Genomic DNA, 21,525 nt, shown 5'->3' on the forward strand with positions numbered 1-21,525 from the left:
ACAGCACGGCTCGCTCTCTGCTGGCTGATGAAATGGCTGAGCTTTGGAATAAGCAGGATCCCAACAGTTTCCTCTGCAGCTTGCCTGAAGATTTCCTAAACCCCTAACCACTTTCATTCATTATCTGCTGGTACACTTGGATAAGAAACAGGCCTTTTTTTTTAACAGGCAATCAGAAAAATTTCCTGTGGTGACAAGTAGGTTTGTTTTTTTTGGGTTGATCTAATTGTATCTTAGTGTCTTGGTTTCTTAGTTTCGTATAATTTGAAGCAGGATTTGGGCGATTGATTCTTTGCATCCTAAACAAGGTGTTTGCTTGTGCCTGCACACATGTATGCATGTTTTTATTTTTTTTTAATCAAAAAAATACGTTGTGGATTGTTCTAGCCTCATTATTTCCTGCTTTGTTGGGAGTGTGAGGTACATTGAAGTGCTTGAACGTGTCACGCTTTTGACCAGTTGCTGTTTGAGTCATCTGACATGAGAGGCATGACACCTAGAAGAACAAGGTTAGAAGCCTGAATTCCTGAGAATCATAGCTGGGGAGTAAAGAAAATAGTTTTGTGGGAAGATGTATTGAAGACATCTCTCATTGATTGCTTTCAAGCAACTATCATTAAAATCCCATGTTCTGATAGCTGTCTCTTCTTTGAAGGTGTTTCAGCATTATGAGGATTGTAAATATATTATTTTTCAGATTTAAAAAACCCCCAAAGGTAATACCTTTAAAGATGTGTTTGTTTTTACTATTTTTTTATACAAAGATGCAAAAATGAGCAAACAGAAATCCCTAGCAATTGTGTGTATCCGATTGAAATGCATAGATTCTTACAAATAAATTATTATTGCATGCCGTTGTATGAAGAAATGGGAAAGCTGAGTTTAGGACCCCTTGAAAATAATCTATTTCTGTTAGACATGCATATCATTTAGATATATGCTTGTCTACGCAGTGTATAATTTTTCACTGGCTCTTTCAGAGGTAATTTTGGAAGGTGAAATGTGCTGTGTGAATATGGTACTTCAAATTGTAGAATGCTTCCATGAGAAAATATAGGATTAGTCTGCACATAATCTCTTCAAAGGTCCTATTACAATTCTGAACTCTCAGATGGCTTGGCTAGTCTTCGCTATTGCTTTGGAGGGACAGGGAATGTTAAAACCATTTATGTGTATTGTCACAAAATAATTTTATGTGGTTGATCCTGCTTGACATGATGCTTCACAACATGATGGAAAATTCATAAATGTTTTCTTCAATTTGGTGCTCCAGAAGCACTTAAAAGCACTCGTTTCTTTAAGAATTATTTTCTCTCTTTATATCCAATTCATAGATTATGGGCAAGTGTTCATTTTTATGGTATTTACAAGAAATCAGTTGAGTGAGCTTGCTCATAACGCCCCTCCCTCTCCCTCCACCCCCTGCCCGGATACATCAGGGAACAAAGAGAGTTGAGATTCTGAGCCATGCTCGGATTTGATTTAATAATGCATTTTCCTGTAGTAAATTTTTGAGAGGCTGGGTTGTTCATGATCAAAGATTCTAAGGTTATGTCCATTATATTAAAGACAAGACTGACGGTTAATAAGTTTTTCAGCTGCCTAATATTTTATTTGGGGATGAAGGTCCTGGTCTTGTATTTGCAACCTGTGTGTGTGTCTGTCTGTCTGTCCATCCTCACCGCTCTGCTCAACCCACAGATGCCTAGGGATAGCCTTTACTCAAATTTCTAATTCCCTTAGTGGTAAAGCATCCCACTTTCCTCTCTGCATCAACTGGAGGTTTGTCAAAGGTAGTCTGCTCTGGGCATTGAACTCTTGGATGAAGCTCAGATTAATGGGGAAATCTCTCTAACTAATTTATCAAACTGTATTTTCTGTTTGGGCTAAATCACAGAAGACTGAGTTGTCCCTTAGAGCATTAGCTACAGAGTCTTAAGCCTGCTTGTGGAAGAGTATGCTGTTGGATCCTGAGGCTTTAGATTTAACTGTGGGCATACCGGGTGGAATGAAACCTCTTCAGGGGTTGTACTGAAATCTGATGGCTGCTGTTGGAGTGGTTGTGGTGTAGTAAATTTGTGCTCTGTCTGTTCACCCAAGTCTAGGTGAAGCACAGAGCGACAGCGTGCCAGGATGTGTGTCATGTCAAAACTGAAAGGTGATCTCATGCTCTCAGCCTGAAGACAGCTGCTAAACATCTCACGGTACTAGTGATGCTCCAGGATTCATGTGGAATTGCTAGAGTTGGATCAAGACTTCACCACAGTGAGTGGTTTGACTTTCCTAATTGGTCAGGTATGATCATTCTGGGTAGCAGCACTTAAGGTTGGACTGGTGGATAAGTATTTGGAAAGTATGTCACTGTCTGAGACTGGCTGTAACTCTCAATATATGAGGTTAACCTTGCCTTTCCTGTTAGAGTTCCTCTGTGGTTGTCTTGCTTCCCTCCGAAATAGAATTAGGGTTTTATTGTTAGTCTTTAGGAAGGATATTCTCTGCTGGACTCTTCTACACTGTTTCTGTCTATCATCACTAGCAAGGCTTTTCAAAGTCCTACAGACCACTTCGGATTATATGACAGATCACGTGAGAAAGAGAACATGTGGGATGTTGGTGGCATAATCCTGAATCCAAGCCTGACAAATTATGTGTTCCAAATTGAGCTATTTGGGAACCCAAAGCACCTGTCTGTCCACTTGCAATTAGAAGAAATCATCCTTGCTTTGTTGCCTTGGTTAAGGCAACTTGCTTTCATGTGGTGTGTTCTCCTTTATAAGGCATGTTTTAGTGACTTTGGAGATGGGGGGGAGACCAGAGGTGTGTAGGATTGAGACTCTTCCTACAGTTGCTTTACTTGCTCAGGTAACACATTAGTTTTAGTCTGTTGTTTTGTGGCTTGGCCTTTGTTCTCCGTAAACGAAGTGTGCAGCTTGGGAAGTGCTGGCTCCACACCGATGGCAGTTATATAGCTAACGCTCCCTTCTGGGGCAGGTTGTGGAAAAGGTTGTGGTGAGAGACCTCTGAGGAGCAAAGCATGTCACACATCATCAGATTGTAGAAGTGCGGAGATGGCGTGTTGATAGTGTTACACAGTCCCCTCTGGGTGCCTGTGACCAGGTGATGAGTCTGATTTTCACAGAACTTCAGTCGCCTTTCACAAGTTCACAACAATTTATCAGCCTGTGCACTGCGAGTGAGTGGTTCTTTTTGAACCTCGGTTTGTGTTAGGTGGAATTAATGGTTTAAAAGATGTCTCCACAACACATTAAATAGCTAAACTGGCATCAGACTGGTTACCAGAGCGAGCATAGCAGGAAATTTTTGCTAAATATTAGGATTGTATTTGTTGAGATGCATCAGAAATGTAATTAATATTTTGGGTTATTCTGCAATAGAAATAATGTGGCTAGCAGAGCAACTTTAACAAAATCTTACCAGTGTCCCCTGTTTTCAGGTATCAGGCTGAAATGTCTTATTCTGTCAAATAATAAGGCTGCTTGGTTCTGTTTAGAGCAATAAGTAATCTCTTTGGACAAGCCCAATGGAAGCAAACAATGTGCTTGAGGGCGAGAAGGGCGATGCTGTGAGCACGAGCGATCTCAGCCAAGAAGCCTGTTCAGTTCCTGACACAGCTTTCAGCTGGTGCATTGGCTACAACAACCATTTTCTGGATCTTGTCCTGTTTTTCTGGTGTGAATCTGTATGTTGGATAAAAAATCTGGTAGCAAGTGAAAAAAGAGTAAATATAAAAGAAGTGGGAAGGATCCCGTAGGAAGCAGAAAAAGGTTCCCTCTCTGTGCGGGGAGGCTGACTGGTGTGGTAGCAGTGCTGCAGCAAACCGCTGCAGGGATCCTTGAGGTGAACAAAACCGCTGGACAAAGTCTAGGCAGTGACATCAAACCCTGGATAGATGGTAGCTATGAAATCTTCTGTTGGTTGTTTACCCGTGATGTTTTTTCAGTCACCAATTTTCACTCATCATATTCACAGAAACAAGTTTTGGTCAACAGACCCCTGGTCACTCTTTTCCTGTTGGCTAGACATAACCTCAAGGCAATCTTTGGACTGTAAAATCAGAGATTTTAATCTGATCTTTTTGTTTCTTTCTCTTTTCCACGTTTGCCAGTGACGCTTGCTGAGGCTGGCGGGAGCATTTTGTAAACCTTTGTTACCTCTCCTTGCAGCCGAGGCCAGCGTGGCTGCAGCTTGCTCGGCTGGGACTGAGTCACCTTGTTCCGTGGTGCAGTTCACTGCAGTCCTCGGGCTGCTGTCGCGGGGAATTCGTCACCTGGGATTTGCCACCTGGGGATGATGCTGGAACGTTGCGCTGCCAGCTACACAGCAAGCAGCTCTTTCAAGGAAAGGCTTCTTTTGGCCATGGCTTGTAGCCATACCTTTTTGGCTACTGAGACTCCTGACTTGTTTGCTGTGCTTCAAGCTCATATTAATTACTGCTGTAAACGGGCTCTGAGCTACACGGTGTCAGTCCCCACGTGGAGGATGGGGTGACCTTTCCAGGAAGCCCTGGGCTCCCCTGGACATGCCTCCTTGCCACCAAAGATCAGTCTTTGTATCTGTTGTAGATAGTTCATGGCCAGTATTTTTTGTAAGGTTGTATTTTACTGCTTTTCAGATTTACCTCTGGTCAAACTTTCTTTTCTGGGGTGAGGAAGAGCTGCTGTGGCTGCACTGATTGTTGGTTTTGGTGTATTTCTAACTTAGAGAAAGATGCCTGTAGCTCAGGGCAGACAGCTTTAAAATGTGTATTTATGAATTTAAAATGACAAACACTTTTTTGTTTGGGAGTGGTTTTTTGTGTTCTTTTCTTTTGTGGCTTTTTTTTTTTTTTTTTCTCAAAATAAGCCCTGTAATGAATTGATCTTTTGACTCCCCCACAAATAAGACAGTTCCAGTGAGAGAGGCTGTTTTATGGGATTCATTTTGGAAGCTATTCAGGGAAATTACTGTAGGCTTTTTGAGCAAATTAGTAAGAGCATGGAGGACCACAAAAAGGCTTTTTCCCTTAAGATTTGTAGGATTTTTATGAAGGGAAGAAAAAACCCAACCCCTGGTAATTAAAGAATTTTTTTATAATGAAATAAAATTATGCAAGCTCTGGTTCTGAACTTGGGTAAGTTCTCAGTTGTTTCTGCTAGTGAAAGTTTTATTTTAAATTGGGGCTTTTAGAAGGGAAAGGAAATCACTTAATCACTGCTTCAAATGTGTGTATATATGGGGGCATGTGTGTATCACCTTTGCAAGATGTTAAAGAGTTTGGATTTAGGATGTTGGGGAAAAAAAAAAAAAAAAAGGTATAACTTGTAGGTGTGAAATGATCAAGGCGACTAATCAGTTGAGTTGTGGGAACCTCAGGAGCTCAGCTTGTGCTGAATATAATTAGCTGAGTTCACCTGAAGTGTTTATCCTGGGGAAAAAACAATGAATCAAATCTCTGGGTCTTTCACAGGGACTTTTCAATTAGTTGAGTTGGAGAGGGGCATTTCTTGTTGCTTGAATTAGGTTAATATTTTGTGGGTATACTGCTGAGACAGCTGTGATTCAGGGCATGAGGAGCTGGGGAAACTATTCAGGGACATCTTCTGTTGAACAAAATTATGTCTTTGACTCTAAATGGCATAGGTTATGAAGGGGAAAAGTCAGATTGTTGGAATAACTTAATCTGATTCTTGTAAATGTAGGACACCCAGGGACAGTGTGATGTTGAAATGCAGTGAGGGGAGTAGGAGAAGAGCACGTGCAGCTGTGGAGGATCCCAGCAGTTCCCTGTGAAACTTTACACTAAATGGCAAATAACTTGGAAATGTGCATGGGGCTAATTGATTTATGTGCTGCCTGATCTGTATGCTTGTTTGTATTTAAGGTACTCTTTGGATTCCTTCTATCTATTGATTAATTCAGAATGTCCAGAGCAGGTGAGTCTTCAAAACAGAGACATATGGATGTGGTAGGTTGCTAGTGCTAGGACTGTGTTTCCCTAGCAACAGTTTCCCTATGGAAGGTCACAGAAAAGCTTTGACCCTCAGTCTTGTTTTTGAGTTCAGAAAGTCTTGGGTTTGGCTTCACTCTTTCTCTGGTTTGGTCTTAAAGGTGAGGTGCTGAAATGCAAAAGCAACAATTTCATTTACACGTGGTTGAAATCACATCTGGCTAAAGCTGCTGCCCAGGTATTCCTTTGAGCAATACCAGGCATCATGGACCTTGAGATCAGCCAACAGCCACACTGAAGCTATTCAAGTAATTTTTTGAGGCTTTGGCATGCTTTCACATCAAAAGACAGATACTCTGCATGTGTATCTTGCATAATCTGGAACATAATAAACCTGAGACCATCTTACTGTAAATACTTTTGAAATACCTAATTGCTGATTAGCTTCATCAAGCTGCATTGACAGCTTAGCTGAGATAATGTGGGGAGGAAAAAAAGCATGTGTGAGTGCTGGGAACTGCCGAGGCTGGGAAACCTTTTCAGTTTCCAGTGACATTTTCAAAATCATATTTGTGGATGCTGGTCTCTCTGCCTGGCGACGCTCAGTAAATCCCGTGCAGCCTGCCACAGGGAAAGCCAGACCCTGGTGCAGGGAGGGCAGCAGCCCCACTGCGTCTTTTGTCCTGATACCTGAGATCTCTTCAGCCTTTCCTTTACGTTGGGGCATGGCAGCCTGCATCGGAAGGAGGAAATGAGATTCAGCAAAGCTTTTTTGTAATGTCCACATTGGGTGCAAGCAGGTTCTCAGGCGCTCTGGACGGACACTGTCTGGCCTCACCATCTTCATCAGTGTAGATGTAACATAGGTAGGCTCAGTGCTGGTGTTTCCTCAGTGGATGCTCGGGTTAGATACTAAGGGAAGTCAAGGGAGCTGTGTGAGAAGCTCTCTGCTACTTAGTGCATCCTTCTCCTTCGGTGTGCCAAGACCTGCTTTGTCTTAAGTTTCACAGACTCGGTGCTGGATCTCCTTCCTGTGTCGGGGTGACACAAACATCTGCATGTGAGTGTGTGGTTTCTCCTCTCCTCCTCTTGACTGTTACCCCCAGTGTTACTTTTTCTGAGTGAGGATAGCACATTAGCCTATTTTAAAATAACAAAAAACCCCAAACCAAAAACCCAATAAAAAAACTCCCACCTTGAATCACTGAATTTGTCACAATAATTAAGTATGGTAGCTACTCTTTTGGATGCATTTCACCTGCTAAGAGATACTGCAGTCAGCACCATATGGTAGCCTTTTTTTTCCCTTTTTAATAGACTTACAGCAGCAATTTGTTTCACCCGTGAGCCAGCACCACAGCATGCATTGCTTAACAGAAACAACGTAAGACTGGTGAGCTTTTCATTTTAAGTTTTCGAGGAGCATTTAGCTGAGCTTCAGAGCCTGGTTTCTGGCATTGTCCTATTTGCATTGTAATTCTTCGATGTATAAAAATGAGGGGCTGAAGGACAGAAAGGCTTAATTCTTTTTCTGACTAGGGACTCCTCAGTACTTCAGTCTTAACGATTGCAAATAATGTGCTAATATTTACCTGCCTTTTAGATTTATTGCCAAGCTCTCTTCAGTGTCCATATGTCACCCTGAGATTGTGGAAAGAAAATGGTTGCAGATATGGAAATACTCTTTTATTTGATGGGTGAACTGAAACTGCAGGTTAAGTTATGGGTATGTCTGTGCTGTAAAACAGGGCTCCGTGCAGGACCCCTGATCTCCTGAAACACAGAACAGTGTTACAGCACTGTGATGCTGTCCCTGAGGGTCTTACCCCTAACAGTACTGTGATGATGTGTCAGTACTACTTTAAACTGGTATCTTTGATACGGGTGGGAGATTTTTGTTTGTTTTGTTTTTAAAATTACAAGGACTACTCAGCTTTTTAATAGCTTGCTGCACTGTGCCCCATAAGCTGATAATGCAAAACCACAGTTAGTTCAGGATTCCTTTATTGTAAAGCTTTTTTCTTTGCGTGTGTGTGACTATCAGACTGAATATGAATTTTTGTATATTCTCAGGCTTCCTTAAAACCTGGGCAGGTCTGCTACAGTCGTGCAGTACCTTAATAGCCTGGAATGACATCTCCAGAGCGGAACGATGACCTAATAGCATAGCAAGTTAACCTGCAATGCAAAAGACTCATGTTTAATTCCCCCTCCATTATTGACTCTGTCTAACTCCAGGTAAACTGTTTAGGTTAGGGAGGCAGTAGGATTCCCTACCTCGAAAGACTATAAGAATACACATGCACTCCACAGTGGGTCTGGGATACTGTGATGTGGGAGGATGTATAAGAAGTAGATGGCCCATTTCAGACCCTGTCACCTCCCCAGGCAAAAGTCGATTAGGGTCGTGCTGAGTCCTCATTCAGATGCAAGAGCTGTGGTCCTGGTGTCTTGCATCCTTCCTCCCTGTCCCCTAATTGGTCCTGGGATCTTGCAATTTGTGATGGCCATCCAATTCTGGATCAATATCTCAAGCTACTTTTGTTATATCAGATAGTGTTGATAACCCCGTTCTGCAAGTCGTTCACTTGGTGATAACCACTTCCTCTGTTTAATTAGGAATATCTACTTAAAAATAAGATGTGTATCTGGGTGAAATGCAGCTTACAAATGGTTGCAATTAAACCCTGTGTAGCAGATTTCCTACGTCTTGTCCTATTGCAGTTTGCAGTTTTTTTCCCCTTTCTTTAAAGGATAAGAATGCAGCATTTCTAGAGGGTACAGGTGTTCTGTTCAGAGCTCAAGATCATGTAAAGTGAAATGAGTTTGAACTGTCACACATCCAGCCTTGCTCCTGTCTTGCATCCTTGTGTTCTTCAACTGGATTAAAACGAGCTTTTAATTTCACGAAGCTTTAGAAACAATGGGGAGCTCTGAGTGGTTTTATTTTTTAAATTAAGCAACTTATTTAGAAATAAGATGTGACTTTGTGTGTGGGCGACTAGACAGTTATTAAAGCAGTACCTAGTGGTGCTGCAGCTACAGCTAATGCTCTGTCAGTGTTTCCTTTAGATGTGTTTAGGCAAGGCTGGACTCAAGACTGGAATACAAACTGTCAGCTTTACAGCTAATCAAATTTTCTTGGAAAAAAATTTGACCTATTTGACGGGGACAAGAGACCCGATTTGTCATCGTGCTGAGATATTTCTCAACTTGGGAAGCCAAGAAATGCAAGTTGCCTTAATCTTTCCTCACTTCTTGCCAAAGGTAGTTACATGGAGGTTGGTGTCCTGAGAGGAGACAGTGTCCCACTGCATCCCTGTGGGCAGAGCAGGCAGCAGCAGGAGGGAGTGTCCTCCTCAACGTTGGAATTCCCAGTCCCAAAAGCAACCTTCTGTTTCATCATGCACTGAGCGCACTTGTTCTGCGCAAGGGAGATTTTAATCTCAGTTTTAGAAGAAGTGGGATAGAAAGAAATATGTCTTGGTGTTCTCTAACATGATGAGGAGAAAGGTGAGCATAGGGAAGGTGCCCAAGAGCTTTTTGTTCTTCACAATCTTTTATCTTTGTGCATCCTTGCCACTTGCTAGCGCTCAGGTACTGTTCAAATTGGTTTACTTTGCAAATGTAAATGAACTTGCTAATGTTCTCATTCCAGCAATGCCATATAGAAATACTGATTAAAAATGTCACCTCCTGATTTTAATCTGTGCGGAATAAGCAGTTCAGAAAAAGTAGATATATTACTTCTTTCTCAGTACACCTCCATCCCAACAGAATCAGTCCTGGTAATGTTCCTTGCCTGAAAGGTGTGTGATTAGCTGGAAATAAATGGGAATTTGCATGCCTCTTATGAAGCACCAATAAACTCCAATCTCTTCAACCAGCACCAGGTTTGAAGTTGAAATTTCTGGTTTGAGGGGAATCCAGAGAAATGACTCTGCACCTACTTGGGTGTAAAATGCAATTAAAATATTTGCTTTTTAAAATGATAGTTTTCACTTCTGTGTTGTTCCCCACTGGAAAACATGGATCTTAAATTGGTTCCTGTGGGCCTAACGAGCTGCAAGGGCAGAAGCTGGGCCACCTTGTAGTTGCTGGATGATTATCTTGCGCCAACCTGCATTGCAGAGCTTCCCCATGGGCCCGGCACCTGAAAGCCCCGACTCCCTGTGAACTGCTGTAGGGTCACCAGACTGGTGTCATTTGTCCAAACCTTTTTATCAGAAATGTTCTTCTCAGCTGTTAGAGCAAAGATCTGCTGATATTTGCAACAAAAAAGGATGGTGTGTGTTTCTTTTCCTTGCAGGTCCCGAAGTCAATATTTGTTTAGCAAATGCTGATACTCTAATTTGTTTTGCAATGCAAAATTCTTCAGTAATCCAAAAATTGCTCCCCAGAGTACAAATAAAGGACAGGATTTTATCTTGTGGGAGAACACTATTGTCAAGTGCCCTGTGTTTTTAATAGTCAGGAGGATAATGTCTTCTGCAGTAGGAGATACTTCTGAAAGCAGTTGTGTGGTTGGGGACTTTTGCTGGATTGATTCCTGAAAGTCAGAGAGATGCTAGTGAGTAAAGAGAACAGGGGACTCGCAGTGCAAGAGGATACTTTTCTTCTGTTCATTGGAGCAAACAGATGCACAGTTATCAATTAGCACATACCTCAGGGCACCTTATGTACTTAAAAAAAAAAAAGAGGGACAAGATCAAAACATCACCTTATGATTATCAAGAAAGATGAGTTGTGTAGTGACCTTAGAGCAGAATCATAAAGTATTTTGTTATTCCTAAAATTCTTTGAGGAAAAATAAGCTGAAGCATACAAACACCCAGAGCATGGAGCCTTTAGACAAGAAAGCAAAACGAAGCAAAAAAGGGGAAGCAGAATAACAAACATTTCACTTCTCACTGAATTTAGTGTCTTCCACTTAAAAAAAAAAAAAAGATGGGGGAGAATTGGTTAACACATGTCAACACTAGTATTAAATATGTTCTTTCATATATGAAATTATCCCATAATTGAGACAAATTACTTGAAGCATTAAAAAAAAAAAATCTCAGAAATGCTGATGTGGAAAAGACCTTGGGAGGTAACTTAGCATGTTGCCAGGCTCTTAGGCGAGATCAAGTGTACCTGTCTCACCTCCAGAAGCTGACAGTCTGTCTAACCTCTTTTTAAACCTTGGATATTGATTTCTCATCTTCCCTAGACAGCCTGTTCTGGGTCTTCACCACTCTTACTGTTAACAAGACTTTCATTTTTCTAATACCTAATTCTTTCTACCACTTGTCCTCCTGTCAGCTGTGCGGAGAAGAACTGATGAATGTCCTCTTCTGTTACTGTCTTGTTGGACGTTTTTGGATGATGTCTAGCACCTCCTTAACTTAATCTCAGCTTTGCTTTGCAGGAGAAGAAGAAGATAAAAAAGGAATCTTGGTTCTTTTCTTGTTGACTGTGCTTCTGAAGTCGCTTAGTTGTTTGTGAGGTTTTTGGGTTTTTTTCTTTTTCCCCTCCCTATTGACTTTTCCCTATATTTTAAGGAGTGACACTCAAAATGGGGTATCTATTGAGACAGCCAATGTCCTTCTAGTGCAATAGGAAAAGAAGAATAAGATCCTTGGTCTTAGCATCTCATGTTTCTGTCATACTCCTCTGATGTTTCCAATTTTGATATTTCTGGTTTTCCAGTAATGCCATATGTTTTTTTTTTTTACTTGTACTCATTGTAACTTGCTGAAGTACAGATAGTGAGCCTTTTATCACCTCACACTTCCATCAGATGCATTTTTGAAGGAAAAATAAAATGAACAAATAGAAAGTGCTGCACCGTATCATGTTTCAGCTTTCAGATATTGTATCCTAGTCTCCACCTTGATGATACATTCTTTCTCTGCTGATTCTGCTCACATTTCTTAGCTCAGTGTCACCTACAGTTCAAATTTTCCTGCCGTTTAGTCCTGTAAGAGCAATGGCATCTCTGATATTACTGCTGATGGTGGCTGTTTCGGAGATCATTTATCAGAAAAGAGTTGGCGACTTCAGGCCTTGAGCCACTTCCTTAGCAGAGCTTTGCGTGAGTCTCCATGAATGTCCAACGCTGATGTACTAAAAAGTAGAAACAATTTCTAGATTTAGGGCTAGTCATCGTTGCTTTTGTGAGATTTGTATATGTTGATTTAAATTTTTGAGTTATTTAGAGCTAATCTCCGGAATGCTCTTAGTGATTTAGATTTTTAGAACCCTCTGAAATGGAAAAGATTAATGATATTATTTCTACAATATGCTAGTAGAACTGCATCTTCTTTTCTGTGTATTGATGCTAGCATCATATAATCATTGTTTGGAACTAGTAATACTCTGTAATCATCAAGTGAAGAGGAACAAAAACAATTGTTAAAATATCCATTCTTCCTCCTCGAAAAAAAGCTTCCAGTGTTGTCAGGTAGCTCAGATGGTTTCCAGAAAGAACTTATTAGAACATATCAATTCACATAAAGATGAATATATTTGCAATATGTAGTTACAGTGTAGTTATGAAGCACTATGAGATTATTGAGTTTTATAGTAGTATTGTTACTAAACGCTTTCAAATGCAAAGTGACACTAAGGCATTTCATTTAAGCTATCATTATTTCAGAGTTATTTTTACACCCAAACTGAAACGAGAAAAGCACTTTAAGAAATATTTGGAGGTGTTGCTATGTTATTTAAAATTACTTGGAGAAACAAACAAAAGCCCTCCCATGTTCTGAAACATGAGTATCTAAAAGTTCTCACTTTATCTGAGAGGAAACTGTTGAAGAAAAAAAAGTGAAAGCATTTTTACAGGAAGTGCATTTATCCCCTTACATGAGTGCTTATGATGCGCTGTATGAAATTTTCACGGTGGTATGTGAATAATTATGTAATAGGTACCATATAATGCGTATTGCTGTAGTTTACCACTATATTTGAAAGAATTAAGGTTCTCTGGCATTCTATAATTCTCTGGTTTTCTTGCCTGATGGTCCAGTGCTACTCCTTAAGCCGGGTCCCTGGGACCCCCCTTTCTTAGGGCCTGCTCTGTCTGGGGTTGTTTTTTTTGTTTTTGTTTGTTTGTTTGTTTGTTTTGTTTCTTTTACCCCCTTCCTTTTTTTCCCTCTTGCTTCTTTTGGATGCTGTTTGAAAATCCTGAACCCCTTTTGCTCTTTTTGTCTGTGATGCTGCCAGCACATTCCCATTCTGCTGTTTGCTTTCCCTTTTCTCTGCTCTCATGCAGCAATGTTTCCTACCCCACGAAGCAAAATTTCTCTCCTTTTGTGTTTCTTTTTTTCTTCTTGTGCTGGCCTGTGCTCTGCCTATATCCTTTCATTGCTCACCCCCTTGCTGTCTCCCTCCTCTGCACATCACCGTTGTCCCTGGGCCTCCCTGCAGCCCATGTCAGCCCATTTCCACCCGGATTTCCAGCTGCAGTACTTCCAGTTGATACCGCTCTTTCCCACCCCCCCCCTTCCCCCATGTTTTTCCTAACACTGCTCTGCTCGCCTGCTATGTCTGATTAGCTGGCTCCAGGGTGTGAGCTAAATGTCAGTATAATTTTTTCTTTCTTCCAGTCTTAAAGGGGTGCCATGAAATGAAATTTGAACACCAAAAAAATTCACTTTTGCTGGGAAAGGTTTAACCTGCGGTGTCCAAGTAGGCACTAAATCCCCACATGATTTGTTTCCTTTTCTAATGGCAGTCGTGCTCTTGTTAGAATCAATCCAGACCAACAGTTACGTAGTCTAAAAAACTGAAAATAAAAACGGTTGCCAAAAGTGAACTAATGCCACCGAGTGCAGTATCTTTTGTTCTCACATCTCGAGTCTGTTTGCTGGTTATAGTGTGCTAAGACACTTGCTAGTGGTTGCAGTTTCTCTCGGGATATGACACTGGCCTCGATAACAGCAATAATGAGGCAATAGTTGTGGGTGCACTTCACATCTTCCCTGTGCAGCTACTGCTTGATTTTTATTTGTTTAACATTAATATAGCTATTTCAATAAGGAGACAACAGATCATAATCGTTTTTTCCTGAGAGCTTATTAGGGGTTATTAAAACAAAAAATAAAACATTGATGGCCGTGAACAACAGCCAGTAGGTGTGTCTGACCAAGTGTGACCAAGAAAATAGGATGAGCGAGACAATGAAACTGGCTCTGTGCTACAAATCAATCCAACAGTGACAGGCAGGACCAGCCTTGCAAGGGGTCAAGGTGCAGTGGTTTTGTTCTGGACGCTGGGAAAAAGGTTAGGAAAGATGAACAACTTGGGAGCAGGAGGGATCCTGAGTTTTGTTTGCCCCTAGCTGAACTCTTGGTGGTTCAAAGGTGGAGGCAGAGGCAGGGGTGGTCTGGTTCAGGAGGCTGCTGGCTGGCCAGGGGATGTGATGGGCACCGGGACTTGCAGAAGAGCCTTTTCTGGTAGCTCTTGTCTGAGCAAGGGCTGGTATTTGTCATCTCCTGTGCCAAACTTGGGTGCTAGGGGTGCGACAGATGAGTGTTAGGCGTGGAGGGCTTGACCCTTGTGCTTTTGGCAGCCCTGTCGCACACAGGAATCATAGGCTGAGGGTGTACAAGGGCTGTGCTGGGTCGGGGCCAGAAGAGCCTTCCCTGGCCACATGCAAATAGCTTGTGCAAAACTCAATTTTGATCTGCTATATATTTAGGGACAAAGTGCTCTTATTGCATCATTGACCCTTCTCTCTCAATTTAAAGGTCTTCTGTATTGCTCTCAACTGTTCCCAGATACTTTATATTAAGATAAGCATCATTGTTTGGTTTTTAGAGAGATTTAAAGTAGCCTAAGGGAAAGCAGTGTACTTGGCAAGGGCAGTTACTTGTACGATGAAAAAGACATTGCTACATTAAATATAGCAAACAAACCCAGTTCAGAAAGAAAGAGAAGACGTTTGGGAATTTAGTCCTGCCTTACCGTGCTGTCGTTCAGGTTAGTATTTTCTGTCAAGTGACATCCAAGAGCTACAATCTGTGCAGTCCCATTCCCCTGAAAGGGGATGCTCTGTCCCAGATGCAAGTGGAGCTGCAGTGACCACAGATAACCATCCTGCAAGGACTGGCTTTTTATGTGCTTGACATGCAGTAGCAGATGAAAAGAGAGTCGGCTGTTGATAAATACATACCTGATTATAACTGCTATTGAGCTGTGCAGGGTTTTCTTCCCTGTGGATTGCGCTAATAACATGACGGAGGGAAAGGCAGAGAATTTTGATAATTAATCCGTGTTTGATTCCAGAGATGAAAAAAATGCATAAGTTAATATTTTACAACCAGCTCCGTTTGCTTTCTTCATCAGTTGAATAGGTAGGGAATCTCTGAGAACAGCTAACCCTCGATGAGTGGAAGGATCAGGAAGAAAACTGTTCTAAGAAGGAATGAGAGAATTTATTTTTGCTTTGCATATTTTGCTTGCTTTTTTGCCCCATGCTCATGGGAACATTTTGATGAAAAACTAATAAAAAATAAATTAGAAATTGATATAAAAATGAAAATTCAGCTGCTTCTTACTTGAAAAGTAAACATTACTCACAAGCTAAAATGCATCTTTTAAAAAATGAAAGATAAATTGGAGTGAAATTGTGTGAAAGGTTTTAGCTACGTCTGTTAATGGCTTTTTTACACTGGTGCATCTGGTGAAGATCTTCAGAAATCTCACTTCTAAACACTCTGCGTGTTTCTTAACAGGATGCTTCCTGTTGTGTCGGGTTCTTGGCTGCCTTCTAGACCTAAACACACTTAGGAGACAGTGAATTGGGATCTCAAGATTTGTTTACATATGAGACCTTGAGAGAGACACTTGAGTATAGATTTCATGTGCTGACATTTTAATCCTATTGTGTCTGAAGCTCTGTGGGGAAATAACTTAAAAAGGTAAGTATGTTTATATCAGGCCAATATTCATTTTTCCCCCCTTTTCACAAAAACTCACCCTCCCTAAGATTTGTGATTATCCAACCTCAGCTGGATAATCCTCTCTCTCTCCTCCAAACAAAAAGAACAACTTGAATGGTTGGCAGAAAACAAGCACATTTGCCTTCAGTAAGCTGCTTACGACTAACAACAAAAGAAAACTTTTGCTTGTTTTTAAATGTCAGTGGGCAAAAGAACTGCCCTAGGAGAACACATGCCTTTTTAGTGTTTTCTTTATCGTCTGAACACCTCTCAGATGAGCAGTCTGGTTTTGTGGGACTTGGTGTCCAACCAGTCAGAAGGCAGCTCTAAATGGTGACTGTGGACAATAACAATCTGTTAATAGACATTACAGTGATCAACAGCTTTTAAAAAACGTTAAGGCAGGCTTTTCAGTCAGACTGTTGAGATAAACTGAGAAGTTGATGGTGGAGAGGAACAGGTTGGTGCTTGGACCGGTGGAAGAGAGTTATGAGGGTATGGCGATGCAGGTGCCAAGATGTGCTCCTATTTTTGTTAATGTTGGATGATAACCTTGACTTGCAAGTCCTGCCCTCCCCCTTTTTCTTCATTAAGCATTTTACAGCCGGACTATGCCTCTTGACTTCTGATTTTTCACAGCTACCGCTGCTGATCATGATGTGCAGGAAACATGCCTTCGTGCTGAGTAGCTTAATTTTGGCATCTTGCCATTTTAGGCTTTCTGCTAAGCTCCCTGCGTGAGAAAAGCAAGTCACTGTCGAATTGGAGTACTTGTTGGCACACTGTTTTTTGTACTCTGAAATCCTGCAGCTTATTATTATTTGTCTTGCTATCATGCATACGAACCTTCATTATGGAACAGGACTTTGTTGTACTTATTGTATATAAATATTAAAAGAAAATAAAGTCTCCCCCCCCCCGAGAGTCTAGGAAAATGAGAGGTGTTTGATGTGCTTATAGGGACGCGTGTAAACAAACGGTCAAAATGAATCACTCTGAGAATGGGTGATCTCAGCATGGCAACCGTCCCTGCGTGCCCCTTGTACAAAGCCTTTTGTAAGGCATTGCAGTGAAAGACTTAAAAAAGATAAGGAGTTGATTCTGTAGAAGTTTCTGGCAACTCCTGCTAAGGGCCTACGTCAGGTGCAGATAAAATCTGAAGGTCGCTGTTTGAAAATGTAATGTGTAAGGAGTATTCATTGACTGAAGATAGGATCAGTTCTCAGTGTAATGATTGAGGAATGAGAGGTAAGGCAGAAAAAAGATCCGGTGAGAGGTTTTTTTGCTTGAAGATACATCACACTGACAAGTCGGAGATTGAGGACTCTGGTGGGGGTTTTGGGGGTCCCTCAATTCACCATTTATGCACAATGCAATTTGTGGTACTGACATTTCTCTCATTTAGACTACTCGTTTCCCTGTTCATTTACCTTGGGCTTTATGGATTAGCATGCAAATCATAGTGCATACTGGTATGTATCTTCTGGTGTGTATTTGGCTTATTGATGTATTTTCCAGACCACTCGCTTCTTTCTGTGTTGTTAAGGTCAGTGGTTCTTAGTTGCATCTATCCATCTCATCGTAACTCTGGGCAGGCCGACGTGAAGCTATTTGTTTAACCATTTCAGTATCTCTGTCACCCTCCCGCTGTTGATTGAGTCTGCTGAAGAGACACACGTCTATGCAGCCACACTTGATTTGTTGCAGGTTATTTCCCCCCTTCCCCCCCCCCCCCCCCCAACATTCAATTCTCCCTTGTCATCAGTCAACCGCTTCATCTTAGCACCACTCTCTTCCTTCAGCTTGTGTGTCGACCTCCACCGTTGCCAGCGACACCAGATGGAAGCAAAGTTGTGTGCCCATTGTGCCACTGATCACATCCAGGCCCAGGATGGCGTCTGCCAGCTGGCTTCGAAGGTATCATTTCCCGTGTCCTCCAGTTGCCATTGGTTTGGAGGATAATTTGGTGTGTTGATTTTGGTCCGAAAAATTATCTGTGCATCTGTGGCAAGCCATCTGCTTTGTGTGTAGTCAATGGCGTGGGGAGTGGAATGGTTGCACCTGACCCACTTCCACTGTATCACAGTCGATAACTTCTGTCTGCTTTATGTTTGCATTCACATATCTGTCTGGCTGCGAGTGTCAGTAAGATGCACTGTCCTAGTGTGTGTTTCAGGGAGGGCATCCGGTTGCCTTTTCAATTACACGTACTTGCCTTTGTTTTTCCAGTATCCTTTGAGATAATGGTTAGGAGCTTTGCCTTGTGCTCTCCTGGCTTCACACCACTCTGTTGCTGTAGTAACTTGCACTTTGGTGGGGCTTTTTCTGCTATGGTTTACTAGCGCATACGATTGGTAGACACAAGTTTCATTAGGGTGTTTTGCATGTATGCAGCTGTGAATCTTCCTCTGTGTGTACATTCTTGCACCTAGTAAAAAATGCTGATAGTGAAACATGCTGTTACTGGTGCCTCTCCTGTGTATGCTGTCGGTGAAGACAGACTGATGCTGTGTTTGAAGGTACATTCCTACACATCCCCCTCTTGCTTCTTGGCTCAGGTCATGCTACTTCATTGGGAACAAAGCCAGAATGTAGCCCTAATTTTGTAATATGCAACCATCAGCTTGAAAATGCTAAATCAATTAAAGCAAGAGGGTATCATTATGAATGACTGGATTTCTAGTCATGATGTCTGCAACGCTATTTGCTGACACATGGTAAATGCTGATTTTAGTTTCTCCTTACCTCACTTCACAAAATAATTCAATACGTTGTATTTGCAGCTGCACGGAAATGTCCTGGTACTTCCAAACAGGAGGTTCAGGCTTCTCAAACATGAAATTTGGTGCTTTTGTCTCAGCAATTTCTTGCTCATCAACGTGTCTTAAGTCATTCTGCATTTGAATGGGTGAAGTAAGGTATAATTCATGCTACTATTGTCTCCAGTTGTTAGGAAAAGCAGACTGAGCCAAAACCACCTGACTTTACTATTGAACAACAGGAATTAGATGAAATATGTTTCTAAACAATCAGACTAAATTACACGTGTACCTTGGCAGCCTTCAAATGAATGACATTGATGAATCCTTAAAACTGTGACCATTAAGCCAACCGCAGGCTTTGATACCATTAATGAAGAAATAATGTTTTGACGTTCATACCTTCATAAATTCTGACACTTCCAATTGTCCTCAAGTAACAAAACACTGTTGTCATCTGCAATAATGCGCTCTTTAAAAATTTTGCTTGAGCTACTTAAAGCTGGGCACTTTATGTTAGCAAAGCAGAGTCATGTCTTGTTTGTGCTTTTGTTTCCCTTTCTTTGGTGGTTGCAAGTGCTGCTGGTTAAGCCCTCAGCTGTGCTTCAAGGTCTTGTGCAGTGACTGTCGTCTGGGTCAATAAGGCTTGAGCTGAGCCTCCAGACCCAAGTGATGTGTTGTGTACTGATTTAGCATATTGATGTATGACTACTTCCTTTTCTATCCTCAAAAAGGGCATTTTTTCTTTTGTTGGTATCGCCTTTTGTTCCCGTTACATGGAGGACAATCCAGGCTGAGAAAGATAAATTTCACAATTTGTCTTGTCAAACTCTGAGATGGAGTTTTCCGTTCTGCTGGCCGGGCAGAGGAGCAGCCCTGCTCTCCCGGAGTGCGTGGGGGTGACTGGGCACAGACACCCCTCGCTTTCTTAACAGCATCTGTGTACTTACCTCCCCCACAGCAACCTGCAAGGGTACCACAGAAGCTCACACCTCCTTGTCTTGCTCCCTACCTACCGATGGTGCTTAACAGTGCTGACTTCGGATGTAAAACCACTCAGTAAAGCCTTCTTAGTAAGTCATCAATTATTAATGTGAAATACCCATTCTGTGCACTTCCACTGCTTAAGGATTCGTTATGTTGCCTTTTGGTTGACCTGACAAAGCTGTGCAGCACTTCTCCTTCCAGTGCAAAGTCCTAGATTCAACTTTACTCCTGGGACCATGTACTCCAGCTCTGGTTGACCTTTTGTAGGAAGGAGAGAATGGAACAGAGCTGAGAAATTAATTTCTGGAGAGAGTTAGAAAAAGGTATATAAAAATATTTCACTTACTGAGAAGGGAAAAATAGCAGTGATCATGCTAAAGGTAATAGGAATCTGGTTCATGTTCCCTGCTGCCCTTTACTGCAGCATTTAAATGTGTGATGGAGAAATCCTTTAGCTATATAGCTATGTTATTGTTGGCCCATTTTCCCAACAGCTAATGGCTAAGACTGAATACATATTACTACCATTATAATTGTTAAATTTTTCCTTGCTGCATCGGGAATTCTGTGAGTATTGTGAGTCTGGCCCAGAGCACTTTGCTAATCAAACAGAAATTAAAACTAACCCAACTGACTGCTGTAAAAATATTGGTACACTTCCCTAGTAGATTTATAGTCTCATGTACTAAGAGAGCTTCGTGACCCTATCTTAAAATACGTGGCTATATCTCCATTTTACGGAGGATGAAAATGAGATGCAGTAAGGCCTTTAACTTGCCACCACACAGCAAATGAAAATTGGCTGCTCCTAGTTTGAGACTGGGAGCTCAACCTTTGGTAGAGAGGTAGGCGTTAGCCAGATTTACTCCCAGGTTTCTATATGGAAGAAGTGATTTGTAGTCTCAGTATTGCATTTCCTGCTTCAATAAATAGCTGTTTTCTGAACACTGTATATTTTCGGTTTGGTGCCAAAAAAGGCCATTACAGGTTTTACTGCGATACATTCCAGTGAAGAAATACATTAAACCTTTTTTTTTTTTTTCTTTACCTTTAAAAACATCAGCCAAAATCATCAGTTCTGAGGAAGGCATAAAGGAAGATACCTCACGTTTTACTGAAAACGCACATTGCACGCTGTCGATTGCCTTTTTCCTTGCGCTGTACTCAGCGTGGCATCCTATAGCACAATGTAAACAAAATTATAATCTTATCAAGCAGGCTGCTCCTACAGTGATGACAGCTCCTAAGATTGCCAGAAGCAGGGCCAGAAAAACAGAGACCATTTTAAAGCAGCTGACAAATTTTTTTAGCACTGTGGGTTGAAAGAAAATGATAATAAAGATTTCATTATATGCTATTCAGAAGGGTCAATGCAGTAAGTCTCCAGCAGACCTCAAGGCCTGCAACTCAAATGGGGTCGGTGTCCTGAACACAGCAATACCTTGTGTATTAAGACAAGGTTGAGAAGCCTGGCTGAGAGCACCGTGGGTCTAATTGTTCTTGGGTGTTAAGCACATTGGGGTTATTGCACCATCTGGTTGATGGGATGGAGTCGCTCTCTGTTTATTCCAAAGCCAACTAGACTGCTTTGGGCTGACTGAAGGCTCAAGAAGAATGTACTCAGCTGTTTTGCTAACTAAGGTATGTCTCTAACTCACCTACGTATTGAACCGGTTCTCAAAATATTGTTTTGCTGTATGCATTTGTAGCATTATGATTAGGGCTTCTGGTTTTGCTCACTGCGGAAAGACTTGCCTTACCATGTCCCTGCACAGTGGATATTTAAGATTTTGCTCATTTTAGAGGTGTTTTTGCAATAATGAGCTGTTGTCACAGTACGTGAGGTCTCGAGCATATCCTAAAACTTATAATGTCCCAGTAAAAACTTGCTGCCCCATTC

The 21,525-nt window shown here is 41.5% G+C and overlaps 1 protein-coding gene across 8 annotated transcripts in view; it reads left to right on the top strand.

Moving 5' to 3' along the window:
• DAB1 (DAB adaptor protein 1) overlaps positions 1 to 21,525 on the top strand; it is a 474,659-nt gene that overhangs the window by 15,857 nt on the left and 437,277 nt on the right. For all 8 annotated transcript variants that reach the window (XM_074906113.1, XM_074906114.1, XM_074906115.1 and 5 more), the window contains exon 2: positions 2,101 to 2,265. The gene's annotated coding sequence lies outside the window, so the exon portion shown is untranslated. The remainder of the gene's footprint in view (positions 1 to 2,100; positions 2,266 to 21,525) is intronic.

Source organism: Athene noctua, chromosome 5 (genome assembly GCF_965140245.1).
Source record: "Athene noctua chromosome 5, bAthNoc1.hap1.1, whole genome shotgun sequence".
NCBI classification, from domain to species: Eukaryota; Metazoa; Chordata; class Aves; order Strigiformes; family Strigidae; genus Athene; species Athene noctua.